At 29.8% G+C, this 26,763-nt stretch overlaps 1 long non-coding RNA gene across 1 annotated transcript in view; it reads right to left on the minus strand.

Annotated features, from left to right (window-relative positions):
* Window positions 1–5,468: 5,468 nt before the first annotated feature.
* LOC129989326 (uncharacterized) overlaps window positions 5,469–26,763 on the minus strand; it is a 63,979-nt gene continuing 42,684 nt past the window's right edge. The window contains exons 3-4 of the long non-coding RNA XR_008785755.1: window positions 8,475–8,532; window positions 5,469–5,758 (exon numbers count right to left, since the gene is read on the minus strand). This is a non-coding gene — a long non-coding RNA (uncharacterized LOC129989326). The remainder of the gene's footprint in view (window positions 5,759–8,474; window positions 8,533–26,763) is intronic.

Consider the following 26,763-nt stretch of genomic DNA (forward strand, 5'->3'; position numbering starts at 1 on the left):
GGACAAACTAAAAATTTCAATTATTTTTATTTGGCAACGCCTGTCAAATGCTCAACAAATTTGCGAAATACACATCTGATAAAATTGATGATATCTCATTGAAAAGAATTCTACAAATACGAACTCAAATAATAAAAATAACCGTTAGGAGTTGTCTCCCTAAAACTTTCTCGCATACTCTCCAATAAACTTGTCATGTCAGAGAATGCCTTACATGGCAGTGGCGTACAATAGTTGCGAAATATTTTTGGGCGTGAATTTAGCATTTTTACTGGAACTATAATGCCACCCATGTCGACTTATTTGGCGATTAATCCATGGCATGCGGTTAATAGTAACCGAAAATCGAATTTGTGTTTCAGACCTATTTTTCTCAACCGACTGAAACAACAATTTGATACAAAACTATACTTGCAGTCAAAAAATCTCATACCAAATTTGATACATTTAAGTCATTGCGTTTTTCAACTACCACGTTCACACGAAAGAACCACGTTGAAGGAACAGACCGACTGACAGTCCACCCTTAGATATCTTTGTATAAAATTTGACAGGTTTCTACAATATAAATATTAAATATGTCTACCGAATTTTATCTATGTAACTGTCTTCCCTTTGTAATTATCGTTCTTATATATATTCGGACAGACGGACTTCCTCCGAACGGATTTTGTTCAAAAGTTGATAGAAACCCACAAATTTGGTAAAAAGATCGTATACCAAATTTCATCTATCTATCTTAAGTTTAGTTTAGTTATATTAACGTCCCGTTGTAAAGCAGGCTATTTTTGGAACAGGCTTCGTAATTTTGAACCGCGGTCAGATGACGAGGATTACACCTGATCTGACACCCCCCTCTCCACACCACACCAGCGGGAAGACGTTTGGCCTGACAGATTTAACGTGCAACATACCCCCTTACACGACAGTTCTTCGGTGGAATCGGGTCTCGAACCTGAAACCCTATGGCTCACAATCCGAGACCTTACCACCAGGCCACAGCGGCCTCTGTCTATCTCAAAGCGTGTGTCAGTTAACTTTGTCACAGACAGACAGATATTTTCGAAAAATGCGTTTCTCAAATCAGGAAGGTCTAAAACATAGAGATTCAAATTTTGTCAAAATTTCGAGTTTGAATTTTTTGACGATTACTATTCTTTCTCTACACTATGTATACGAAAAAGTAAAAAAGTGAAAGTTTACATTAGTGTATTAATATGGTGCAAGAGATATGTATCGTGTCAGTTGTTTTCTTACCCATATGCACGCTGGCTTTAGGTTTTTATGAACTCTTACATTTGATATAACTGACACGTAAAACGTTCAATTTTGTCGAGAAATTAGCCATTCGCTACATATGAAAAAATAAAGCAGTGTTTTTCTTTATTTTGCAGTAAATAAATAAACAAAAATAAACGAAGACACTTCTCTTTATTTTTATTTATTTCATAACCATCTCTAAATGTTCCCTGCAGCTTTGCACCGGAAAAAAAGAAGCTAAATCACGAAAATATCTCAATTAATAGGCGGAAATTCAAAAGACTGTTCGGCGAAATTGAGCAAAATTTCTTTTAGCCAGACTCATTGAAATGATATTAACACCAGTCTTTCTTCTAATTAGCCCTAATTTCATGACGCAATTAAGAAAAAGAAATGCGATTGGCCCCATCTCATCCTAGTTTTCGCTTGACCGTTAAGGGATCAACCATCAGTCATTGTGACAAGTAACACAAAGGGATATGAAGACCTTTTCACAAATTACTCGAAACCATTAAGGCACGTCGTGATGCGTTTAATTGGACACAAATGTGGCGTGAAAAGCGGTGTCATTTAAATGGAAATCGGATGGGAGCATCCGTCAAAATCAACTTTTCAAAGAATTTACTCTCGGAAATCATGTTGGAAGATTTGTAGAGAGTGTTGACCTGTTCTCTCTTGAGGTAGGTAACTACATTGAAAAGTCGTTTTTTTCCCCCTTTTTTTTACGAAAATATGATTTTTGATATTTTTAGTGTTTGAACAGCTTTTTTCATAAAAACCTTTTGAATTGTATTTTTTTAAGTTCATTTTATGGGAGGTTACATTGTTTTTTATATTTTTATTTAAGAACATTTTAATACTATTTTACATCTTTAAAAGCTAATATCTGGAAAACCAAGCTTCGCTCGGCAAAGTTTATATATATAGATTGACAGATAGATAGAAACGTATCACATACTGATTACATAGGAATATTTTTCAATCTTACCTATATATGAACTAGTCATTTAAATGAAAAAAACATCATGAATGTACTTAGTTTAACATGTTATTCAAAACAATATGCTATATTGCAGTATTCATTTTACAATTTATTTATCATTACTTATATTTTTGAACTTGCACTCAGTTTTACCATGGCGAAACCGGGTCCGAGATGGTCTTATATGACATTGTCTGCATGAGAGAAGATAGAAAAAGACTCTTAAAAGTTAGCTGTAAAAAGAATGTGTGTGTGTGCATGTGCGTGTGCGTGTGTGTGTGTGTGCGTGCGTGTGTGTGTGTCTAAAATCAAGTTTTGCCTATACCTATATATAGATAAACTTTAAAACCAAAAATGTTAAATATAAATACATAAGTAAAAAAAATAAAGCTAACAGAGCAACTCAAACCGAAAACTCGAAATTGTTTTTTCTAATTTTAATAATCAAAAAAAATTTTCTGTATATCGTATAACAATATTTTTCGTTGCTTTAATATATACTTAATATATGCACAAAATATCTATTTATATGATGAAATACGGCAAAGAAATGTGTTGCATTTTCTTAAACATATTATTCACTAATACACAAAATTTCATTTTATATCAATTTTAGCAACCTTCAATTCATGAAATGATTGATATTTGTAGACAAATATCATTTGGGGTGTGGTTTGTTCCTCAGATAAATTCAAATACAATACAGACTGCATTCCAAACAAATGATATTCATTTCTTTAAATTATCTGAATTCATATATCAAAAAGGCAAAAATATCATACATCAAATAATGATAACGTAGCTATTCAAAACATTTATGAAATCTCAGACAAAGTAATGCTTTTAATATTAAATGAGGGACACTCGGAAATAACGGAGAAGACTATTATCCCTTTCGTCAGACTGGAAAGAGCGACCTTGTAGAATGACATTTATGAAAAACTTTATTACCCGCTTTACCAAAATTGTATTTCATGTCCCTTTCATCTCTTTCATGAATTAATCTTTATTTATAATCTTGCATTGAAATTCAAAATATATGATTTTCTTTGTCGATTTCGGAGCTTTTTTATTATTTCTGGTTCTTGGCTCATTTTTATAATGCTTAAATTTCTAAATCTTGAATAGCTTTGAATGTTTTTTTTAATAATAAAAGTAATGATTTTTTTTTCTTTTTCTAAATCTCTACTAATAATAAAGAAGCAAGTATGTGCGTCTTTGTCTGTGTGATTCTGCGGGTTGGTACTGTAAAGACCAGATCATTTCACTTATGACTATTAAATTTGGTGCATATATATCAAGAAAAGTGCAAATGAGGAGCGATTTTTTTTTTTTAAATTTTCCTTAAGCCTTTAAATAATTAAAAAATAAATTACATTTTGATGTTTTTTATCAATTACTTCCAACAATATTATTGCAGACAAATAAATTTTACACCGTTTCTGAATTTAAAAAAATTGTTTTATAAAAGGTACCAAATTAACAGTAAATCAAATTTTCATCGAATATCGGCAATTTTTTAACTATTTTTTGCCTAATTTCCAACATTATATTGCCACGTTGAAAAAAGACAGACTCTCCTTGTCCGAATGGTCATAGCACTGGTCTCATAATCAAGAGATCGTAAGTTTGAATCCCGCTAGAGACAATGCGATTCACTTTGTGTGAATATTTAATTCCTTGATATTATGTTTTCTTTTATTTCATGTTCCAGCAGATTCTGGACCTTTAGTTTACCAGATAAGTGTTCTGGACTTTTCTTACTGTCTCCAGAAAAATATTATGGAACTTTCCCTGATTGTATAAAAGCAGAAGATATGTCAGTCACTAGGTTCCGAGTTAATAAATTGGTTTAGCTCTACTTCTTGTGTGCATCATTGCATTCCACATTAAAGTACTTACGTGACAATATTACATTGTCATGAATTTTAAACCACTTTCTGTATTTCATCAGATATTTAATCACTTGATTTTTTTCAGATGTTGAAAACTGCGAAGGAAATAAATCGTGGAGTTTACAAAATTAACAAAAAGCGGGGATTGTTTTACCAAATCTTTCACACATGCTCTAATAAAAAAAATTATTGCCCCCCCGGACATAAAACTGTGGACCTATGGTAAGACCAAGAATGTCCTGAATGATATTGGAGAACAATAGTTAAGAAATATTAATCTTTGGCGTAAATTTAGCACTTTTAATGAATCTATTACATGATCCTTGGCGATTTTCTGATGATTCATTTCAGGCACTGAAAATAGGTATCGAAAATCGAAATTTTATTTTAGATATATTATTTCAAACCAACCACAACTAAAATATGATACAGAATTACAATTATAGTCATAAAATCACATTAAATGTCGTTTATTTGAGTTACTGCGTTTGGATTTACTGCTTTTACATGCTGTGGAAATAAAAAATAAACCCCTTGACGGATTTGGCTCCAAATTTTTTAGGTATCTGCACTTCAGATGTTGAATCTGCATATCAAATTTTATCCATATAGCTTTCTCCATTTTGCAGTTATGTTAGATAGTAGTCGTATGACCAGATAGACTTTCTGAATGGATTTCGCTACATTTCATAAGAATCTATAAATTTAATGCAAAAATTATATTCAAAATTTTATCAATTTAGCTCAAAGTGTTTTTGAATTATCTTTGTTATAGACAAACAGATATAATGCCAAATATGTGTGTTTTTTGCACTCAAGGAGGTTAAGTTTTCAATTATTACAGTACTTTTTCTATATTCCCTGACGGGAAAGTAAAAAAGTGGAATTATAATACTTCAAAATTTGAAAGAAAGATTAAACAGGCATTTACGTTTTTAAAAGCGTCATATCATCATAATCTCCATTAAACAGATTTATATACAAAATAAACAGAACATATGTAAGACAATTAAAATAACGTGGTTTTAATTTCTGACAATTTGGTCCAATCATGGACATGAAGGCATATCTAATCAATTTCAATGCAATTAATTCTAATCAGTATTCCAAATATTGGGTAGTAACCAATACTGGTTTGCCAAAAACTCCACCAGGTTAAACATAAAAAATTGTCTTTTATTTTGTCACAAAAAGACACGATTTCCAAAAACGCAGTGTTTCATGCAGAAATTCTTAAAACAAATGATATATTTGCTTATTTTCTATTCGCAAACATTTATTTTGAACTCGATAAACATTCCATCTGTATTCTTTTCATAATTCTGCGAGTACAACAGTTTAAAGCCGGATTTGTCTTCCTGTCTTGGATAGAACACTAATTAAAAAATCATTTCTTCTGGCCTGCTATATTTCATCCTGAGCAACGGCATACCACTGCGGAAGGCACTTTAATTCACTCAATCGGCTTCCACAAATCAAAAACAGTAGGTCCTTTTCCCCCTTGTTTTATTTCCTCAATTGTCTCACAACATAAACCTATCACCCAAACGATTCCATCAAGGTGGCAAGCCAAAGATTCCCATGGCGATCACGTCACATGAAGATCTCAGGTCTACACGTTCTAAAAAAGAACGAAAAAATACAAAAATATTTATAAAAAAAAGAAAAAGAAGGAAAATTTATTTTCTTCCGCACCTTGGCAACGCTGCTCGAAGTATTATTCCATCGCTGAATCAAGTCGTCTTGCGTCAGTGGGCGATTTGTTTTACGCTGTGTTGTGTGTGATTTATGGTTGACGATGCTATCGAATTAGCGGAGGTTGTGTCGCACGGCAGTTCTCTTTCGCTTCTTTCTTTTTTTCAAGAGGACGCCTGACGCTTAATTCGAAGGCGGGGTCTTGTTTTGTTGTTTGTCGGATTTTCAAGGCGCCCGTAAACTTTCGACGAAGTAGGGAATTGTCAACAACTGTTAAGCAGGCTGCGTTGTGATTTTGGCGTTTCGAAAACATGAACGATATTGGATAGAAAGAAGCAAGTTTCAGAAGTTCAAGAAGCATTCCAAAGTACCTCCATCTTACGACTCAGAACAATGAAGTAGCAAAATGGTGAAGATAGAAATTGTGCGAAATGGTCATTTCTTGATTTAACAGAGGTGGAACCTTGCTACAAATGTATTTCACGGGGCAAACAAAATAAACTGGGTGTTAATTTTATTTTTAAATCCAATAAATGCTTCCGAATTTACTCTCAATGTATAATTTATTTTTCATGTTAAACGCTAACGCTTTACATTTATAAATATCGCTACACTGGAATGGAAAATATCAAAAGAAATTGGCGTGATCGTTCTAGTCGAATATGAAGAGAAACAGAAGGGTTGTTAAAAAGTAAAGATTAAATTAAATGTAAATTAAAACTGCAAAGTCATGAAAACATACTCGAGTGTAATTTTAACACCGAAACATTTAGTCAATGACGCATACAGAACAGAACGCCGTCTCATACCCCCGTATCCGTGACCATTCTGGTCACTGAACGGTTTGGTAGGCATGTTACGGGAATTTTATTTAATTAACAAAATATTTACAGTAGGAAAACGAAACAAAAATAACTATTTACAAAATTTACAATTATATAAGAAATTATATTATGATGAGACCGTTTACATAACTTTCCAACTTAGAAATATAATTTGTAGTAATTAGCTTAGAAATATAATGCAGATTGAGAGATAAAATTTGTAAAAATATACATATAATCTGTGTTCACATTTTTTATGTTATAGTAGATCAGGATGCAGTTAAAAAAAAATCAGATGGAAAATGATTTGAGAAATGGAAATGAAGACAATCTCTGTTTGTTTGAAATGTGTGACAGGAGACTGCAGTGCTTGTTTTTTCCCTTAGTCTTTTTTGGTATGAGACTTGATGTTGAGTGCTATGGAGGCGAGAAGAAACAGAACGAAGAAGGTAGAAATTGATAGAAGAGGTCATTTCTTGATTTACCAGCAAGGAATCCTCACTACTAATATACTTCAATGATAAATAAACTGGGCATTAATTTAATTTTTAATCCAATGAATGCTTTAGAACTTATTCTCAAGGGATGGTTTACTTTTACTGTAAAACACTACATTTATAAACATTACTAAATTGGAATGGAAAATATCAAAGAAATTGGTAATGTCGTTCAAGTCAAATATGAAGGAAAACACAGTATTTTCTCTTCATTCAGCAAATTAAGCTTCTTTTGATGGCCAATTATAAGAATCACTTTCGAAAAAAAGAAGACATGCGATTTGAACGTGTGAACTTGATGTTTAAAAATAACGTTATGGTTTAGAGCAATCCCGTGCAATTCTTTTTTATCTGATTTTTTCGGGGATCTATATGCGATTTCTTTTCAATTTACTGTTAAGTCAAATATTAGTTGTAGATTGAGACAAAAGAAACATCAAAAATTGTTACACAGTTAAGAATGGTATACAAGTATGAAAAAGGCTGCAGATATAATAATTCAGATTATGATTCTTCTTTGCATTCGCATTCAGTGAAGAATATCCTTTGCAATATAAAAGATACTGAAATGACGAATCAAAAATTACATCTGACCACTTCACAATTTCAATTCAATTGATCCAACCATCATATAGAAATGGATTCTTTTTCAATATCACAGCCGCATCAAAAATTTATTAACTATCATATACGAGATAGCAACATTTGTTCTATGGTTATCTTTCAATGTTTACAAAATATGATGACTAATTTATCTTAGCGAAATATATGATTTACCCAATTCTATATTTCAGCATCTCATTTGTTAAGATCAGCTTTAAATATAGTTTAAATTAATTCCTGGTGATTAAATTGTCTGTCAAAATAAGTAACTTCGATAAGTATTTACAAGTACATAGCATTTATTTACGATATTTATCCATTATTAACGGAAAATAATACCATTGATTTGTATTTAATCATGCATTAATGTAATCATTTTGAAATTCAGTATTCTCGTCATGTCTTGAGAAAGAAATGTGTCCTCCAAGGTAAGAATTTAATTGCTTATTCAAGAATGCGGCTTATATCACATTATTTTTTGAGGAAATACGAAAAGATATATCAAAAATAAAATAACATTTTCATCTGCGCATAAAAATTGCCTATTATAAAACTACCCAAACAATCCATATGAATAATTCGCTATTTTATTTATTAAGAATACACTTTTTAATTCAGTTAGAATTTCTTACATCGATCCATTTTATTTTTTAAATGATTAAAAGAAGTCTTTTTCCCTTTAAATTGCAAAAATTTCAAGATTATAAAATATACTTACAAATAAGCAGGACTTGAAAGGTAAGGATTCACGGTAAATTCTAAATAGCACCATTAACCTGACAAAAAAAATGCAGGATTAGTAAAGTAATATGTCACAGATAGCGCAAAAAAACATAAAATTACAGATTGTTCGTTATGCTTACAATAGTCATTTGCGATCAAAGAAATATCAATATAATATCACACTCAATTCTCTATACATGTTTTCTATATCATCTAATCTTTAAAATATATTCTTTTCACCCTTACTAAACTCTAACACAGCATTTCTCAAACTATTATGATCTAACATTAATTGTAAATGACGCTATATTTGATGTTTCAAATTTTTGAAAAATAAATTAAAATGACTTTTCAAAATGAAACCTGACTAGCCATATGAGTGGATACCTATTCTCATACTTGCACCTAGACTAGTTATTGATTCTTATTGATGATTGATTATTGATTTCACTTCTACTGATGACGATATGCTGGTAACCTTAATTTGATAGTGATTGATCAGTGGATGAGAAGAGGAAAGGAAGAGTCTTATTGATAGTATAGAAGAAAATGGCCATTCATCAATGTTATATGCACTATCACTATTATATAGACTATCAATATGACTTGCATTGTATCAGAGTGATATAGCATAAACCGATCGAAATGAGGTCAAGATTATCAATCCAGTTCAAAAATTGATATCGAGTACCGATATTCTTAGTCTGAATCAGTTTTGAGTACTTGATACTTTTACGTACATGATGCAAAATAGTTTGTAGGTCAAGGTAATATAGTATGGCCCAACCTTAAAACAATGAATATTTATTACAATAAATAGTGTATTCATATATTATTTATAATGCAAATGTTTTGTCTATGAATATTTTTGAATAAAATATATTTAAAAAAAATTTTATCATTTGATTAAAATTTCTATTTAAGATGCAACGATTTTAATACTAAATTTATCGTAATCGGTGAGACGATCTTTCCCAATAATAATTCTATTATAACCGTGAAGAATCAGTATGCTTATGATCATACTGATGATCATAAGCATGATCATAAATTCTTTATGAAAAAGTTAAGATCATAAATTCTATGAAAAAGTTAATCTAATGCTGCATCTTATTCTGTGATTGATTACCACCAAGTAAAATTGTAAATGGCTATTTGTAGATGCATTTTATTCTCATCTTTCTTTTTATGAAAGGGTCCATCATCGTATTAGATTTTCACAAACTTAATTATTTCCAATAACAATACCTAATTGCGAATTATATGCATTTTCATCAGATAAAAATAGCTCGAATGCATATAAGGTTTTGGTGCTTTTGTGCAAACGGTTAATGAGTTATAAACAACTGAAATTTGAAATTCCTGACATTAAAGTTGCATTTCTGTTTTTTTCCGCATATTTCAAGATATAATAAATCTCATGCATTAATACTTATTTTATACTGAAATAATAAATAAATCCATAGTTATGCATTCTTAAAAAGAGGAAAATAAATTTTATACTTTTGTTTTTAATTTTTGAATTTACAAGTTAGAAAGTCTTTGAATTGAACCAAACGAAAAGTTTACTGGCAATCGAAGAAGCAAAATCTAAAATATCACTGTTCCAAATTTTGTCCATTATCATCAAGTAGTTTTTAATACAGGTACCAGTAAGCAAAAGTTTTCAATAAAAAAGATTTTTTTCCTGACTTTTTCCCCTGAATAAAATGAAAAATCTGTAAAATGCAGTGGGAAACAAAATATAACTCCTTGAATTGCTTTAAATTAAGTATTTTTTTTTTTTTTCAAAATCAGTGTAAAATTTGGGGGAGAAAATCGATAGGTGTCACAAATTCTATTCAGCTTACATTTCAAAACTAGTTAACACACGGAAAATTGGAAGTTGCAACTGGAAAATTAAAAGACGATGCAAATATAAATATGTAAATGGCCCCTTATGCGAATGCAGTTTACATATTTTCGAAGGCAGTTTACATATTTCTTATTTACATAATATTAAATTTAAAATGCTTAATAAAATCCTACTTTAAAAAGTACCATGAAAAAGTTATTTCTCGAATATTTTTAGTAATAACAAGAATAATACCGTTTTCTTTTTAGTTCATTTTAAATCACTCTCCGAATTCATGTATGAAGACATTTGTAAGGCGTATTTATGAGTAAATTATATTTCGAATAAACCTTAGTCTTTTAAAAATGTAAGATAATGGTAAAAATTACATATTTTTTTCATTTCTTTTAGATACGAAAGTTATTATTTCACTTGCTTTTCCATTACAAACAATATTTGTAATAACTGCCAATTTATTTCCATGCATTTAAAAAGATAATGATCTTCTTGCAATAATAAATAAAATAATCTTCTGGCAAACTGCCAATTTAAAAAAATTGCTACTTAAATGTTACTAAAAATTTCTGGAATTACTTTTTGATTGAAGATCAATGGTAAAAAACTCTTATTTCCTTTTCTAATTTTTTAGCTTGTTTACATTATACGGAGAAAACGATCTTTTTTGTTCATATCACTTTTTTTATTCGTTTATTTATTTTTATTTTTTTTTTCCTTTTTAGTGCTTTATTTATTGAAAACTTTTCATAGAAATATGTATTTTAAATATTGGTCATTTCTATTTCTCATTATTCTTAAATTCCATCTATAACATCACCGATTATCGCCAAGAAAATTTTAGTTAATTGAACTGATAAATAACTAAGAAATATAAATTATTCTCATTTTAGCTTGAGGTATTTTAGGAAGAATACATCTCTTCAACATTGTGCTTTAACAAAATGCTACGAGCACTGATGGTTGTGATATTCCAGTGTTGTATTTTATTTGAGCGAATCTAAGATAATACTCACGTAACATGTAAAATGCACGTAGCCAACTTTAAATTTTGAAATTCATTGTGCATCTTGCATTTGATGCTGGTAACTAAGATAAATTTGGGATTAAAAGTGATAAAAAATTAAAGTCCCTAAAGCGGAAAAGTTGGGAAATTACAAAAAAATATTCACGTTAGAACTCTATTCGTTTCCGCACTTACGAATTTTTTTACACTCTCTTTTGAACTGTTTAGAGAGTTATCAAGCACTTTTCACTCTTATCAAATTTTAAAATTCTACTAATTTGAAACTTTAAATAAATTGAATTCTTTCTTTATTTATTTATTTCTTTATTTTGTATTTACATTGGTTCAATTTTAATCATTTTTCCCTTCTTCCTTTATTTATTTATTTGCAATTTAAGTTCGCAAATTGTATCATTTTTTTATAATGACAAGATTCTAGTTCTTATACTAAAACATGAAATAATTGTTCTAGTATTTTGTTAATTCTTTGTCTATTTTATTGAACATCGTTTTCTATTTCAATTAGCCTTAGTCGTGTTCATTAACACAGAATTAATTTGTTTTAAATTACAACAATTGTTTTTAATTCATATCATATTTGGTTAATTTTACTAAAATTATTTTTTTAACTTTTCTTTATTTTATTTATCCTTATTTCTTTATTTTTTTTATCTGAAATTATTTCTTCATTTTATAAATTAATCAAGTATTGCATGCAGAGGTTACAAAAACTTCTATGCCTAAAAGAAAACATAATAATATAATATTATATATTAAAGACTTATAATCACCATATATAATATAATACAGGCTTACAATTTTCTCTCAGAATCATTTTGTGCATCTTTTTAAAAAATTAAGTAAAGTGGAAATTAGAAAATTATTTTCATACGGTAATGAATTTCATTTTTTACAAAACAAAAACAGAATCATTCTTTTTAGTCTAAACGCTTGCATCAAATATAAACATAGAATCATAACACAGTATAAAATGATAAACAATAGACGCTTACAGTATAATTCACCATTGTGTTGCGTTTGTTATGTGACAGACACAATGTAAATTAAATCCATTACGGCTATTATTCTTCAGAAACTGGAATTATATACCTTTGTCGTCAATAATTAGAACAATCAATTGGAACAAAGAAGAAAAAAAACGAGACATAAAAATAAATTTAACCTCTTCCGGTAAAACGACGGGTATAGCTCTTCACGGGTTTTTCATGCTATATCGCACAATAACGAGCTATACTCGCCATGCGACTAAAGTTACTGTTGAATATGATAATAAATTTGGTTTAAAATTCCTAGTATACTGAATCCGGCAGCACATTTATTACCTGCGTTGATATCATATCATGTATCACTACAGAATACAGATCACTATCACGTATTGTTTACCATCAGATTGATTGTTTTAGAAAACAATAATTAACGGCCACATTGTTGTTAGTCAGTGGACTTCATTCTTATAAGCATTTAGCGCGAGCATGTGTCTTACTAAAGAAAAAATGTGCAGCGAAATAAACACCGTAACGAACCGTAAAACAAGGTACTAACCCGAAGTCATTGGTGGTTTTTGAAAAAAGTGTTGAATATGAACTTACGGTTCACAATTATATCCATATCAGTAACATAATTTTAATTAACAATATATAAGAATTATAAAATGAACTAAGTTTTTCTAATAAAAATTAAATGGTTATTTCGTGCACAATTGCTCATCATTAAATCTTACTGGAAGGAGTTAAAGAAAATATGCTTTGTTCTAGATTTATTTAAAGACAGAAATAGTCTTTGATTCTTCTTTTATTTAACGCATTTATTATTATGCTTTGTAAACAGAAAGAAAATATTCTGATAATCATAATTTATCGTGGTTATTTTTTAAAGGACAAGTTTTTTTTTATGTCCATTCAATTAAATAAACATTATCTTTCGTTAAATTCTGATTTTAATTATCTAAAAAAAAGTGTCGCTTTTATTACATAGAAAACTTTTATTTAAATTAGACCCCATAAAGCAGAAGGAATATTTATTCCGACTGGTGTAATGCGATGCCACAAACGCATGACTAATCTAATTGTAATAGTTTATATGCTGAAGGGTAACGTCATATCCTTTACCCTCTTACGTCATCCTCAAAAGACTACAATATGAAATGAGTATGGTACATTTAACGTGCCTTATATGAGCATGAATGAATCCCATCAAAACATGTGATCATACAAAAAATCGTAAAAAACAATCAACGCAGTGTTTAAAAATCAACGAATCAGACTAAATAATATGATGGAGAGAGTACTTGTCTAAATAAATGCTTCAAATTAAATTATTGCTCTCTTTTCCCAACATTCAGCGTATGTCATTGTCATAGACTCTTGACAGTACTAGATTCCAGGCAGCTGCCTAGGATACAATGGTGGATTTAGGTATTTTGGGGCCCTAGGCTAAGTTTCTTGTTTTAATAAGCTGGAAAATTTAGTTTCACATTTCAACACATTCTTAAACTGTTACAGATTTATCTTTGGTTTGCTCTTTTTTATTTTAACAATTTTGAGAGAATATACTTGTTTTTATTTATCCATTATGACTCTAGATTGTCCAGTATCCACATGTATACGCAATATTATTGAAACAGATGCTCTGCTTTATAAACATTCTAATAACAAAGTTAACACTATGAAATATTTAGGAACTTGACTAATTGATAAAGTCTTAATATTATCCCAATATTTATAATTGACTTTTCTACTAACTTATTTATTTGATGACTAGAAAAATTAAGTTCTATAATCTGCCTACTCGTGGTTTCCTTCCGGTCTAGGGGCCCTAGATAGTTGCCTGATTTTCCTAGTTAGGAATCTGCTATTGTTTTGGCCGTTGGGTTACTGAACAGAATTGGGTCGAGTAAAATACATTATTAGCCTAATTGCCAAGTAAATAAATTTAAAAAAAAAACTCTATAATGAATACAATATTAGAACTACAATATGTTTAAATTTAATTATTAAAATCATAATTAAATAAATTAATAATTACATATTTATAATATATTAATAATTACAATATGAATTTAATCGTTACATTATTTTTCGACTTAACAAGTACTGTAATATTATAATTTTTAATGTTATAATTTTTATTTGAAGTTTAATTATTTCGCTATTATTTTCATGATAACTCATTTATACGCAAAGTTATCATTAACCAATAATTTTTATTGACTTTCCAAGAATTTTATTACTTAATTATTTTTTTCCTCGTGATATACATTAATAAATAAAAATGCATATATTTTTATAAAGTTACTAAAATAAAAATAATTAATCATTAACAAGTTAAACTTTGTTAAAATGTAAAACAAAATTAATCAGCTATTAAAAGAGGGATGGCATGTAACGTGTATTCCCTGGGCCGCTTAATTCCCAAATCAACCACTGGTTCTTAGTTGTAATATTTTTTTTCACGGTGTAGGAAATACATAAAGAGAATATATTATCATCAATTGTATTCGATTTAAAGATTACCACATTTTAGAGTATGAAAAAGAAGTTTTCAGACAGAAATCTGTTTCCTGTGAAGACGATAATTCAACAAATTAAAGACCTAGACGAAAAAAAAGTTTTGAAAGATCTTTAACCTTTAAGCAGACGCCCATATATGAGAGATGCACTAGGGAAGAATTTCGTTTTATATCCTTTTATCATAGGGCGCTACGAAGCATGACTTCTCCTATTCTCTTAACTCTTTTCGACGAACTTTAGTCAATATTTGGAATTCGCGGCATTACTTGAATTCTGAGAATCTGCTAGTTATATATGAGGGAAATGCACGACCGTTGACCTAAGAGTTTTTTGTCGTATCTTCCTATGTTTGTTGCTTTAAAATTATTAATTGTTTTGAAAATAATGCGACTGCAATCGACATTTGCATTATTCATTCGACAAATAATGAGGGAAAACTGCTTAGAATGAAATATCTACGAAAACTGGGAAGTCCTCATTAAAAAAATACATTGAGAAAATAGCTTCTTACATTTTTTTTAGAAACAAGCTGAAACTAAACATGAAAAAAAAGCAGAACTAAGTTTTAAGAAGTGAACGAAGTGTCATCAAGTAACATTACACTACCATATTGTAAGTACTCAGTAATTTATATTATGGCTCATCACTTGACACTCAGTGATTTAACTGCAATCAATTTCTACATAATTCATTCGAAAAATAATAAAGAAAAATTATTTAGAAGGTCATATCTACAACAGCTGGGAAAGTCCTCAAGAAAGAATACGTTGTGGGAATAACACCTTAATTTTTCTTTGAGGTGTACATACACACTAGAAGATTTTTTTTTAAATTTTAACTTTAAAAATCCAGTTTTTTCACAGTAGATCATTAATATATGTTTAAACTCATTTCAGTGAGAAAAAACCATATTACACTAATTATTTATTAATTAAATAATATTTAATGAGCTAATTAGCCTATTTTTTGAAACATGATATCTTAAATTCTAATTCGTATAGACACACAATTCTAGTTGGAAATTATACCTAATATTAGTCTTCATATTGTCTGCCTCAATCAAATTATAAAAATATATAGTTTTTTTTAACAATTTTTTCATTAACAATGAATAGAAAAGGCGAGATTTTTTCTGTCATTTTAACTTTTAAAAAGCTAGCAAAAAATTATTTCTATAAATATAATTTTTATTGAGGCACAAAACATCCACTGTTTCGTGCAGATTATTCTGATGTATAAATAATTGTATTTGGTTAATTTCTTTTTTAGTTATGAGTGTTTGAATGAAGCAACATAATGGAAAAATATCATTCTTCATAAAAACGAGTTAAAAAAAACCAAAACTAGAGTTTTTCGTGAAAGTTCCTCAATAAAAATAATTTTAACTCTAAAAATATTCCGAAAATTGACAACATCTTGGTATCGTTTAAAAGCTAAAGGACCAGAGAACATTTTGAAGCAATAAAAAAATATTCGATATTTTAAACGATTTTTGAAGTTTTAAGAGTGTACGTACACCAACAAATTGAAAGCAAAAATGTTAAAGAAAAAATCAAAGCTAGGATTTTAAAAAGTAAACGAAGAGTCATCAAGTAAAAAACCCTTTTGCATCTGATTCACCCAATTATAACCCAATTTCAATAATTCATCTCATGAAAATACATTTTATTATAATTTATCTAGGAAATACACGAGGGTTTTCGTGTTAGTATAGTTATTGCGCCCGCTGAAAAGCTGAGTGTAAAAATATAAATATGTATCAAATTTTTGGAACAAATCTGTCAAAGGAAAGCCTTCACTGCACTCGTGAACAAGATAACTCAAACTCAATACGCTAAATGTTTCATTATTGGCACATTAATTTATCAACAGAATTGTATCTACGTGTCATATTTTGGGAGTTTTCTGGCAATTATTTGACTATTTATCAATCTGCAAGCGCCTGTGAATGAAATAAATAAAAAATGTAATGATCTCAGTATATGAAATTTGATATATCTTCTTAGCGGGGAAATTATACATCTAAATCATTGTTGGAGCCAGTTGGTCGTAAATATGAAATCTAAAGTACAGACTCTATTCTTTATATTACACGACGAAGCCAAACACAAAATGCACCACATTGCGAAAATATACTAGAAAGTCGATGGGAAAAACCGTCCCACTGGTTTGTGTTGATCTAAACAGTAATGCAATGACTTTTATTCCTCCAGTACGAGGTTCAAGTGAAATCGGTTAGGAACATTAGTACTTGAACATTATAAAATATACTAGAATGTCGAGGGGAAAAACCGTTCCACTGGTTTGCGTTGATCTAAACAGTAATGCAATGACTTTCATTCCTCCAGTACGAAGTGCAAGTGAAATCGGTTAGGAACATTAGTACTAGTACTAGAACATTATAAAATATACTAGAATACCGAGGGAAAGAACCGTCCCACTGGTTTGTGTTGATCTAAACAGTAATGCAATGACTTTCATTTCTCCAGTACGAGGTGCAAGTGAAATCGGTTAGGAACATTAGTACTAGAACATTATAAAATATACTAGAATTCCGAGGGAAAGAACCGTCCCACTGGTTTGTGTTGATCTAAACAGTAATGCAATGACTTTTATTCCTCCAGTACGAGGTGCAAGTGAAATCGGTTAGGAACATTAGTACTAGAACATTATAAAATATACTAGAATTCCGAGGGAAAGAACCGTCCCACTGGTTTGTGTTGATCTAAACAGTAATGCAATGACTTTTATTCCTCCAGTACGAGGTGCAAGTGAAATTGGTTAGGAACATTAGTACTAGTACTAGAACATTATAAAATATACTAGAATACCGAGGGAAAGAACCGTCCCACTGGTTTGTGTTGATCTAAACAGTAATGCAATGACTTTTATTCCTCCAGTACGAGGTGCAAGTGAAATCGGTTAGGAACATTAGTACTAGTACTAGAAAATTATAAAATATACTAGAATACCGAGGGAAAGAACCGTCCCACTGGTTTGTGTTGATCTAAATAGTAATGCAATGACTTTCATTCCTCCAGTACGAGGTGCAAGTGAAATCGGTTAGGAACATTAGTACTAGTACTAGAACATTATAAAATATACTAGAATACCGAGGGAAAGAACCGTCCCACTGGTTTGTGTTGATCTAAACAGTAATGCAATGACTTTTATTCCTCCAGTACGAGGTGCAAGTGAAATCGGTTAGGAACATTAGTACTAGTACTAGAACATTATAAAATATACTAGAATACCGAGGGAAAGAACCGTCCCACTGGTTTGTGTTGATCTAAACAGTAATGCAATGACTTTTATTCCTCCAGTACGAGGTGCAAGTGAAATCGGTTAGGAACATTAGTACTAGTACTAGAACATTATAAAATATACTAGAATACCGAGGGAAAGAACCGTCCCACTGGTTTGTGTTGATCTAAACAGTAATGCAATGACTTTCATTCCTCCAGTACGAGGTGCAAGTGAAATCGGTTAGGAACATTAGTACTAGTACTAGAACATTATAAAATATACTAGAATACCGAGGGAAAGAACCGTTCCACTGATTTGTGTTGATCTAAACAGTAATGCAATGACTTTTATTCCTCCAGTACGAGGTTCAAGTGAAATCGCTTAGGAACATTAGATGGGCATTACATCAACTTTAATTGATTCGATTGAATGGCGGATTTTTGCATAGGTAGTTGTTTGAGGTTGCTAGGGTGAGAGGATGCTTGAAACAAGTGGATTAAAAAACTTTAATTTCCTAATTGATAAATAAATGAGTAAATAAACTAAAGCTTCTATGAATTATATTAAAATACTGTTAATACTTTGTCAAGTAAAATTGATCAGATTTCATAATGGTCACTTAGTTATTAGAATATTCATAAAGATCGGATATTTGTTTTTGTAATTGTGTGCACAAATATACCGACCAGCCTAGAGTCATAGAATAATAAAAATTGCTTAGTAACAATTTTTAATTATGGCAAAAAATTAAAAAAAAAAACACTTTTCACAAAATTATTAAAATAATAAAACATTAGACTAAATTAAATCATTAATACGCTAAAAATATTTTGAAATGTGTAACGAATTTTACTAGTTTATTAAAACGAGAGCATCATAATATGCACTTCCTCAAATTACTGAAATTACAAATCCTCCACTGACTCGACTGTGTGTAGTTTTCATTATTATAGACGATGTTATGGTACGATATAGTTAATTTCACAATTTAGGTAATTTTATGTTTATGAACAAGTTGCCGAGAGAACACTTCCACTAGTTATATTTCTGTGAATAACTATGAATTAAAAAAAAGATGTCAGGAATTTTTTTATGGGTATTTTAATTATTTTCACTTAGCGAATTCAAAAGTTAAAATCATGATTAAGTTAAACTGAATGCTTTGGTTAAAACTCCATTAATTAAAATGCAATACGATATCACATTATCTTGATTATATCATTTTTGTGCCAGCTCAGGTGTCGTCCTCGTCATGTGACCGCCGTTAAAAATTACGCGGTCCGTCCCAAAATAACTTAGTATTGCTTTAAAACAGGACGCTAATATAACTAAACTAAAATTTATATCAGCGAGTGATAATAGCATAAACTTGGGGGGGGATGCGTTAAGTAATAATTAATAATTAAATAGAAAGAAAATTTAATGAGTTAGTATTCCTTGTTTAACATTTGATTCAATCATCTGCATAAATTTTGGAAAGTTCTTTCAAGAATAACAATCTTAGATTATTTTATTAATTGTTTTTTTCCGTGAGTGTGATATTATCTAACAAATATTTTTGGAAATTTTTCTTTGAATTCGCGAATTTTTTTACCTTGAATTTTTCCTTCCTTCCTACTTCTCACGCGTAAGCTATTAGAATAAAACATTCATACTCCAGAAATTTTTTTCATCATTTTTAATATTGTTATTATTTCGCAATGTGCCGCCGCTTGACGACATCTTTTCACTCATGACAATCAAGATGCTATCAGGTGCTATATAACATGAGAGTATTCAGACATCTGGCGCCAAAAGCACGCTTCCAGGAAGAGAAAGAGAGTAAAAAAAATAATAATAATAAAGAAGAGCATTAAAACTGTAGGTGCGGGCGGGTTTTGAATACTGGCAATTGGGATCTGAAAATAAATTCGCAAACCGCCGTCCTTATTTAGGCATACAAAGAACTGTGACCTTTGAGTTTGTTTCTACCGGCCTGCTGTTTTGGTTTTGACAGATCATTGAAAGGCTCTTGGCGACTGCCTTCCCGCTGAGACCAACCAAATGAGTTCTAGTTGGCGAGATGGCCCTCGATTGCGAAATTGGTATCATCGAAGATTGAGCTAGCGTGTGACAGATCAACAAGTGGGTGACTTTAGCTGGCGGAGGAATCCTTGACCGCGGTTGAATGGAATTATTTGAAAGAAAACACTTTTATGCATACGCAAGCCCTGTTTGATCATTTAAATAAATAAGAGAAGTATAGTAGATAGACATAGTAGAGTGTTTATGGTTGGGATTAAAATGGCGTCGCGTTTACATAGGCGTTCTTCAGACTAGCGAAATCTTTGGTTATGAAGATTTATAAAATGAAACAAAGTTGCACATCCTTGTCTTGGGTGCAGTTTGCATTTTTTTTTATAAGTTAAAATTTGATCATACTTATTTAAGAACTAACTGAACATATAACATCCTCGAAATCAAGAATTTGCTTATTGCTGAGTTTGTCATATTATGATACATGAACCACTAACGATTTATTACATTATTTTAATGGTACAGTTTTAATAAAAATAAATGATTATTCAAAAGGAATGTAAAGCAGTCCCTCTTTTTAATATAAATATGTAAATGGCACAAAAAATTTGTATTCTTATTTATGAGATGCAAAATTGAAAATTTCAGATATCTGACTTACTGCATTCAAGAATCTCGCTTGTATAAAGAAATAACAACCGCTTTAAAAAAATAAGTAATTTTATTGATAGAGAAAATGATTGTCGAAAGTGACCCTATTTATTTATTTATTGTTGTTTAGAGTAACTTAGGACCATCTGTGTGTATATCTGTCAGTAGTTTCTAAAATCAAGACCTCAGGACCTTGAGAAGCCACACTACTTCTCTGACGACCTTGCAGAGATCGTTTTTTCGGAATCTAATTGGATTAACAATTAATTTGAATTTATGAAAATTTTAGGAGCTTTTCTCCCATCAGTCACTACCGAAACAGCTCTCAGAAGAAAAAAAAAGGTTTCTTATCGTCTTAAATGTTTTTAAAGTATCCAACGTATTGATCTTAATAGCTTGACCTGAATAATAACTGTTTCACTTTCCAAATAGCTTTAAAATACCTTTTTTCTTTTCTTTAATGATAATCTAGACTTGACAACCCTTGATTACCATTAAAGAAAAAGATTTGAAGATTTTAAAATAAATAATATATTTTTTAATAAATAAAAAAATTTTCATTTATTTTTTAAATTAATATCAGTTATTTTTAAATCTTGATTTATTTATTTCCTCTTTTTATGCAACTGCATATTTTTCAAAGCTTCCAATTATCATACTAAATATTTTTTTATATTTATTTCCAATTGTATTTTAAACTCTGAAATGTAAAAGAAATTATTCCAAAAAAGGATAGTCAAGTCGTTACACATTTATATTCAAAACCTTTCTTAAATTTATTTTATTTCTAAATGTTTCTAAACTTTTGTCCTGATTTAAAGATTTTGATAAGGAAAAACTAAACGTGAGAATCATATTTAAAATAAGTTTTAAAAAAATTTGTATTAATATTACAAATTTTATTATTTAAAATTTGTTCTGGGCTTTATTTTCTGAAATTTTATTCTTTTATTCTAGCTTTGGGTGATTTCTTTTAATATTCTATTCATATATTCTATTTTTCCAAAAGGTCCCTATAATGGTATATCCCTTTTATGGTATTTTCTAACGAAGACGGTAAACTGAAAACCAAAATTGTTTTATGTTTCTATCTTACAAATAAATACCCTACATATTTATGTCTTTTTCTTATTATGTTCATGTCCGACACTTGAAGTAAAACTTGATTATTTATTATTATTTACAGGCAGATTTTAGTTGTTTTTGCTGTCAGTTACTTAAGTATTTTTCCTCAGATTATCACTTTTCATTTTGGTAAAGGCGTTCCTACGCAAAATGACACCCAGGTCAAATACCAAAACACCTCCCTCCCTCCCTTTTTTTTTTAAATGCAGTACTCTCATTTCAACACCCTTTTCTCCACCTTAAATTTAGGTCAGTGAGGAAGGGAACAGAAATTAAATCTAAATAAGTATGTATGAATATGTATGTATGCATACATAAAGTATGTATTTTCTTTTAACTAATACTAGCTGGTATCCGGCGCGTTGCTGGCACAGAAGAAAAATTTTGGAAGTATCATTTGAAGTTTGAAATAGCTATCTTGTTTAATTAGGAATGATAGAAAGAATGGTATTTATTTTCTTGTTGACAATGAATACATTCATTGAAATTGAATGGTATATAAAGGAAAAGTATAAATAATATTTATTCATTTTTTTTTTACTTTAGATATAATAATTGTACTATGGCTATAACTTTCGCGCAAGCGCAAGCAATAAATTGGCAAAGTTTTATCACAATCGGATGGACGGAATGACAGCGCAAAAAACTTTCATTTTTATATATTGTTGAGGAACGGGACTCTTTATAATTTCATTATGAGGTTGATGAAAATAATCGACGAATTTCTGGAACAGTTCATTTGATTATTTTCTAAGTTCCACATTTTACAAGACAAAACAAACACGAAAATACACGACACTCATTTAGAATACCATTAGAATACATTGACGTTAATAAGGTAATGCCATCTGTTGTATCAAAAGAGAAGATAGTAGAGTTATGGAACGGCTACAATATTAGGTATAATAACTGTACTATGTCTATAACCTTCGCGCAAGTGCAAGCAATAAGCAAAGTTTTTGTCGTCTTCGATGAACGGTACAGCAGCGCATAAAATGGGAATAAACATTCATTTTTTATATATTAGATTACTTAGCAGCCAATCAGTGCATCGTATTAAATATAAAAATAAATATATATAAATAATAATTGCAATTATTATTTAAAAATTAAATTACATCATTAATTTTTTTTAATAAAATTCTTTTAAAAAATGTTACGTTATTTAGAAAAGGATTAGGCCTTGAAATGTCTTTCGCTTTTCTCAGTGCATTCTAAAAATACACGGTTTCTTCTTCTTAAGGTATCCGACTATATTAAAAACATGAATTTGGATAAAACTTCATGGTTTTTTTTTTAATTTAAAAAAAAACTGGTAGATTTCTTATTCTAGTGATATATTTATTTTATATCTAAATCAATTAGAAGACAATTTATAGCAAACTATTGGCATGTAAGTGATGCTTATTTATAAGCATTTAAAAACTTGAAATCCATTTTCTGACGAATGAGTTTTTTCATAATTCTACTGTACGAGTATTGCCATATCTCAAAAAACAATCAAAATATCTTAATGAAATTTATAATTAGTACTCTTTATGTTATACAGAAAGTAATGAAATATGGATTTGATGTTGAATGTTCAAGAAGTGGATTTATGATTGTTTAATGTAAATATTGTTAAAAAATCCAAAATTTCATAAATAATTCCATATATTACACATAAAAATTTTATTTTTGAATTAAATTCTTAGATAATAGTTACAGTCCAAGAATGTTACACATTTAATGTTATAAAGAAAAATGAAAAACTATGAAATTACAATTTCTTTAGAAAATCTTAGTTTTTATAAGTAAATGCTAAAATTTACATCAAAATATGCTTTTTCGTCAAAGGCTACATACATATATTTAAATAGCTTGACTTTTTATTCGTCATTTTATCTTTATATTAATAAAAAACATCATATTAAACATTAAAATATTTGTTTGTTTGTTTTTAAAATCCGTTCTGAACCTAGTCGGATACCTTAACTATTAACAATAAACTGATAACGCTTTCAAATTTGATTCTTTAAAAAATAGCCATCCAAATAATTTTTTTTCTTAAAATATATCGACAAATGGAATTATTTTACGCGAATCAGACTCATAATTACATAATTGCATAAATGCATCTACAGTGCTACAGTGTGATGTCATATTTTTTTCCACTCATTCAAGATACGCTACAAATTTTTTAACTTCATTGGCCGAAAGCATTTGGAATTCAGGGCGTATCAGCATTGATAAGCTTCATTTTTATTTTAAAAGAATTGGAAGAATTTTTTTTACAACATGGAGAATAAAAATTTTTGTATTTATGATTCCAAGAACATTTCAACATATTTTTTTAAAAAGGATGGGTTTTTTTTAATATGAAAAAAAAAAATACCAACATAACATTATAATTTTGTATCTCTTTTGTTGAAACTTATTTTAAAAATGACTGTTGAATTTTATATTAGAAAAAAATTTCACAAATCAGACCCTGTTGCCAAAAGATAAAATCTGGGTCACAAAGCTTTAAAAAAAAATAAACCGGGAGAACATGTCATTATGTAACTTCTTATCTTGTAACATTCTTTTTATAAATATTTCGCAACGATTACTATATTTCTTTGCCATTTCTTTTACTTCACTTTTTATACTCACAACTCTTCCATCCAAGTTTTTCCCGCCAAAAGAAAACAATTAATTTACTGCAAGCTACTGATTATATTAACATCAAGTGCAGTGCTGTGATATACGACATCCATTTTTTCATTATCATGGAAAAGCCTTCGCAATAAAAAAAATGAGAGGCAAAAAAAAAAAGACGTTCCAAAAGAAAAGAATGGATTGCCTTTTCAAAAAAGAGCATTCAGCTTCTGTAAATCTTTCTTCTGCCATTCATCTTCGCACACGATAAGATATTTGATGCTCATCGAATGTTGCCATCTTCCCATACACAAAAACTTAACACTGTCTGGATCCTTTGTCTCAGAGCGTCAGAAGAGAACAGATGATATTTATTACTGTATTTTGAATTCCCTGTATCTGAAAATGGAGCAATTATTCACTTTCTGGAATGTTGGTTGGCTCTGATTTGTATGCCATCCACAAGAAACTGGCTTTGTACTGTAGGTTTTTAATCTTCAGTGGAATTCTCTTTCTAAAATTTTCCAGCCGCGTCTTTTTTCGGGATATAATGAGGTCAAACATCCTATATAGAGATAGCAAAGAAAGATAACAAACCACGGCGTTGAGAGTTCAACGGAAACGTGGAAAGAAAGAGTTGGTGCTGAAAAATGAAATGAGCAGCAAATATAATTTTTCACCTCGAAAGGTGGTCTTTGTTTATAGGTTGGATCAAAGGAATCCCAAAAAGCCCACAGGGGTACGTTCGGACCATTGTGTAATTCGGGACAAGGCTTATGTTTTAAAAAAATGGCGGAGAACAAATTACTTCTTTTCAAGGTGACTGCCAAATCCGTTTTATTACCAGAATTCTTCTTCTTAAACTATTTTATCATGTCCAGCATCATTCCCTATAGCCCATCATTTATCACTTTCAAGTGGTACAGCTCTTATTTTCTTTGTGTTGCTACGAAATGGATGCTTTAAAATTTATTTTGTTTTATGACAACAGAAATGTAAGAGAAGAAAATATAAAACGTCGTTCTTAAGATGTTACGCATCGGATTATTAAAGTAAGAATGATTAGAACATAATTTAAATGTTAATAGATTACTCATCTATCTTAACTTTTTGCACTCGGATGGTGACTCTCAAACACCATTCAAGACCGTGCATCATTTTGATGTGTTTATTATTATTATTATTATTATAAATACCTACAGAGTTATAAGATGTAGATTACTTTTTAGAGAAATTCAACTTAAAACAAATATTTTTTTGGAGCACTAAACAAGGTAGGTATTAGGGAAAATAACTATGCATCGAATTACTTTTCCCGAGTGGAAAGGGTTAAACATCAATAGATTACTTCATATATCTTTAAAATATAAATATTTCTGCATATATTGTGTATAAAGAAATATCACAAATTTTCACATTTCTTTTATTCTTTTCAACATCTTTTTTACGTTCATCGAGCAAGTCGTATCTGCGATTGCTTCGAACTCAGTTTAAGCGATTTCAAATATTTAATTGTACTAAACTAATCTTTATTTCTTCAGTAGAGTCATGTAATTCAAAGTATTTAATAAACGTGATGCACATGAAAAATGGTTAGATCTAATCTAATCTGAAATGTGAAATATACTAAATATTAAAATCTAATTAGATATTAAATTATAAAAGAAGTTATGACTTTTATCATGTGACAGTAAATCAAATGAAATGATTCCAATTACAATACACAACAATGAAAATGATAAGTGAAAACAACTAGATTATTCTGTATGAAATTATTCAACTGAACATAACGTCATGAAAACCTTTTTTAGCTCATATTTCGGAAATACAGATGTGCAATGTTAAAAGTTTATTATTATTATTAATACTATAGCTGTCATGACGAATAATTTTCATACTCATTACTAAAAAGAATCATTAGTAAATTTGAAGAAATTGGTAGTTAAACAAAAATATAAAAATCATTTTGTAGCACCTCTTTTACCCCTTGTGCAGAGAGCGCCCTGTTGTGGCGATTTACAGAAGACAAGCAGTTGGATTGGCAGACTTGCACCCTAAAGTCGACTTTTTTTCCCATGCGCAACCCTTGCGCTAACGCCGACTGCTTTCGGATGGAAACAGTGGAATCCCTCCACCATACTGTTTTCTTTAACCTAATTGTCTAGGGGTGCTTGTAAATTTTGTAGTGTAACTGTGTTTGTGGAAATTAAAATTAGTGTATTTAACCGGGCAGTTCATTAGA

This window comes from Argiope bruennichi, chromosome 10 (genome assembly GCF_947563725.1).
Source record: "Argiope bruennichi chromosome 10, qqArgBrue1.1, whole genome shotgun sequence".
NCBI classification, from domain to species: Eukaryota; Metazoa; Arthropoda; class Arachnida; order Araneae; family Araneidae; genus Argiope; species Argiope bruennichi.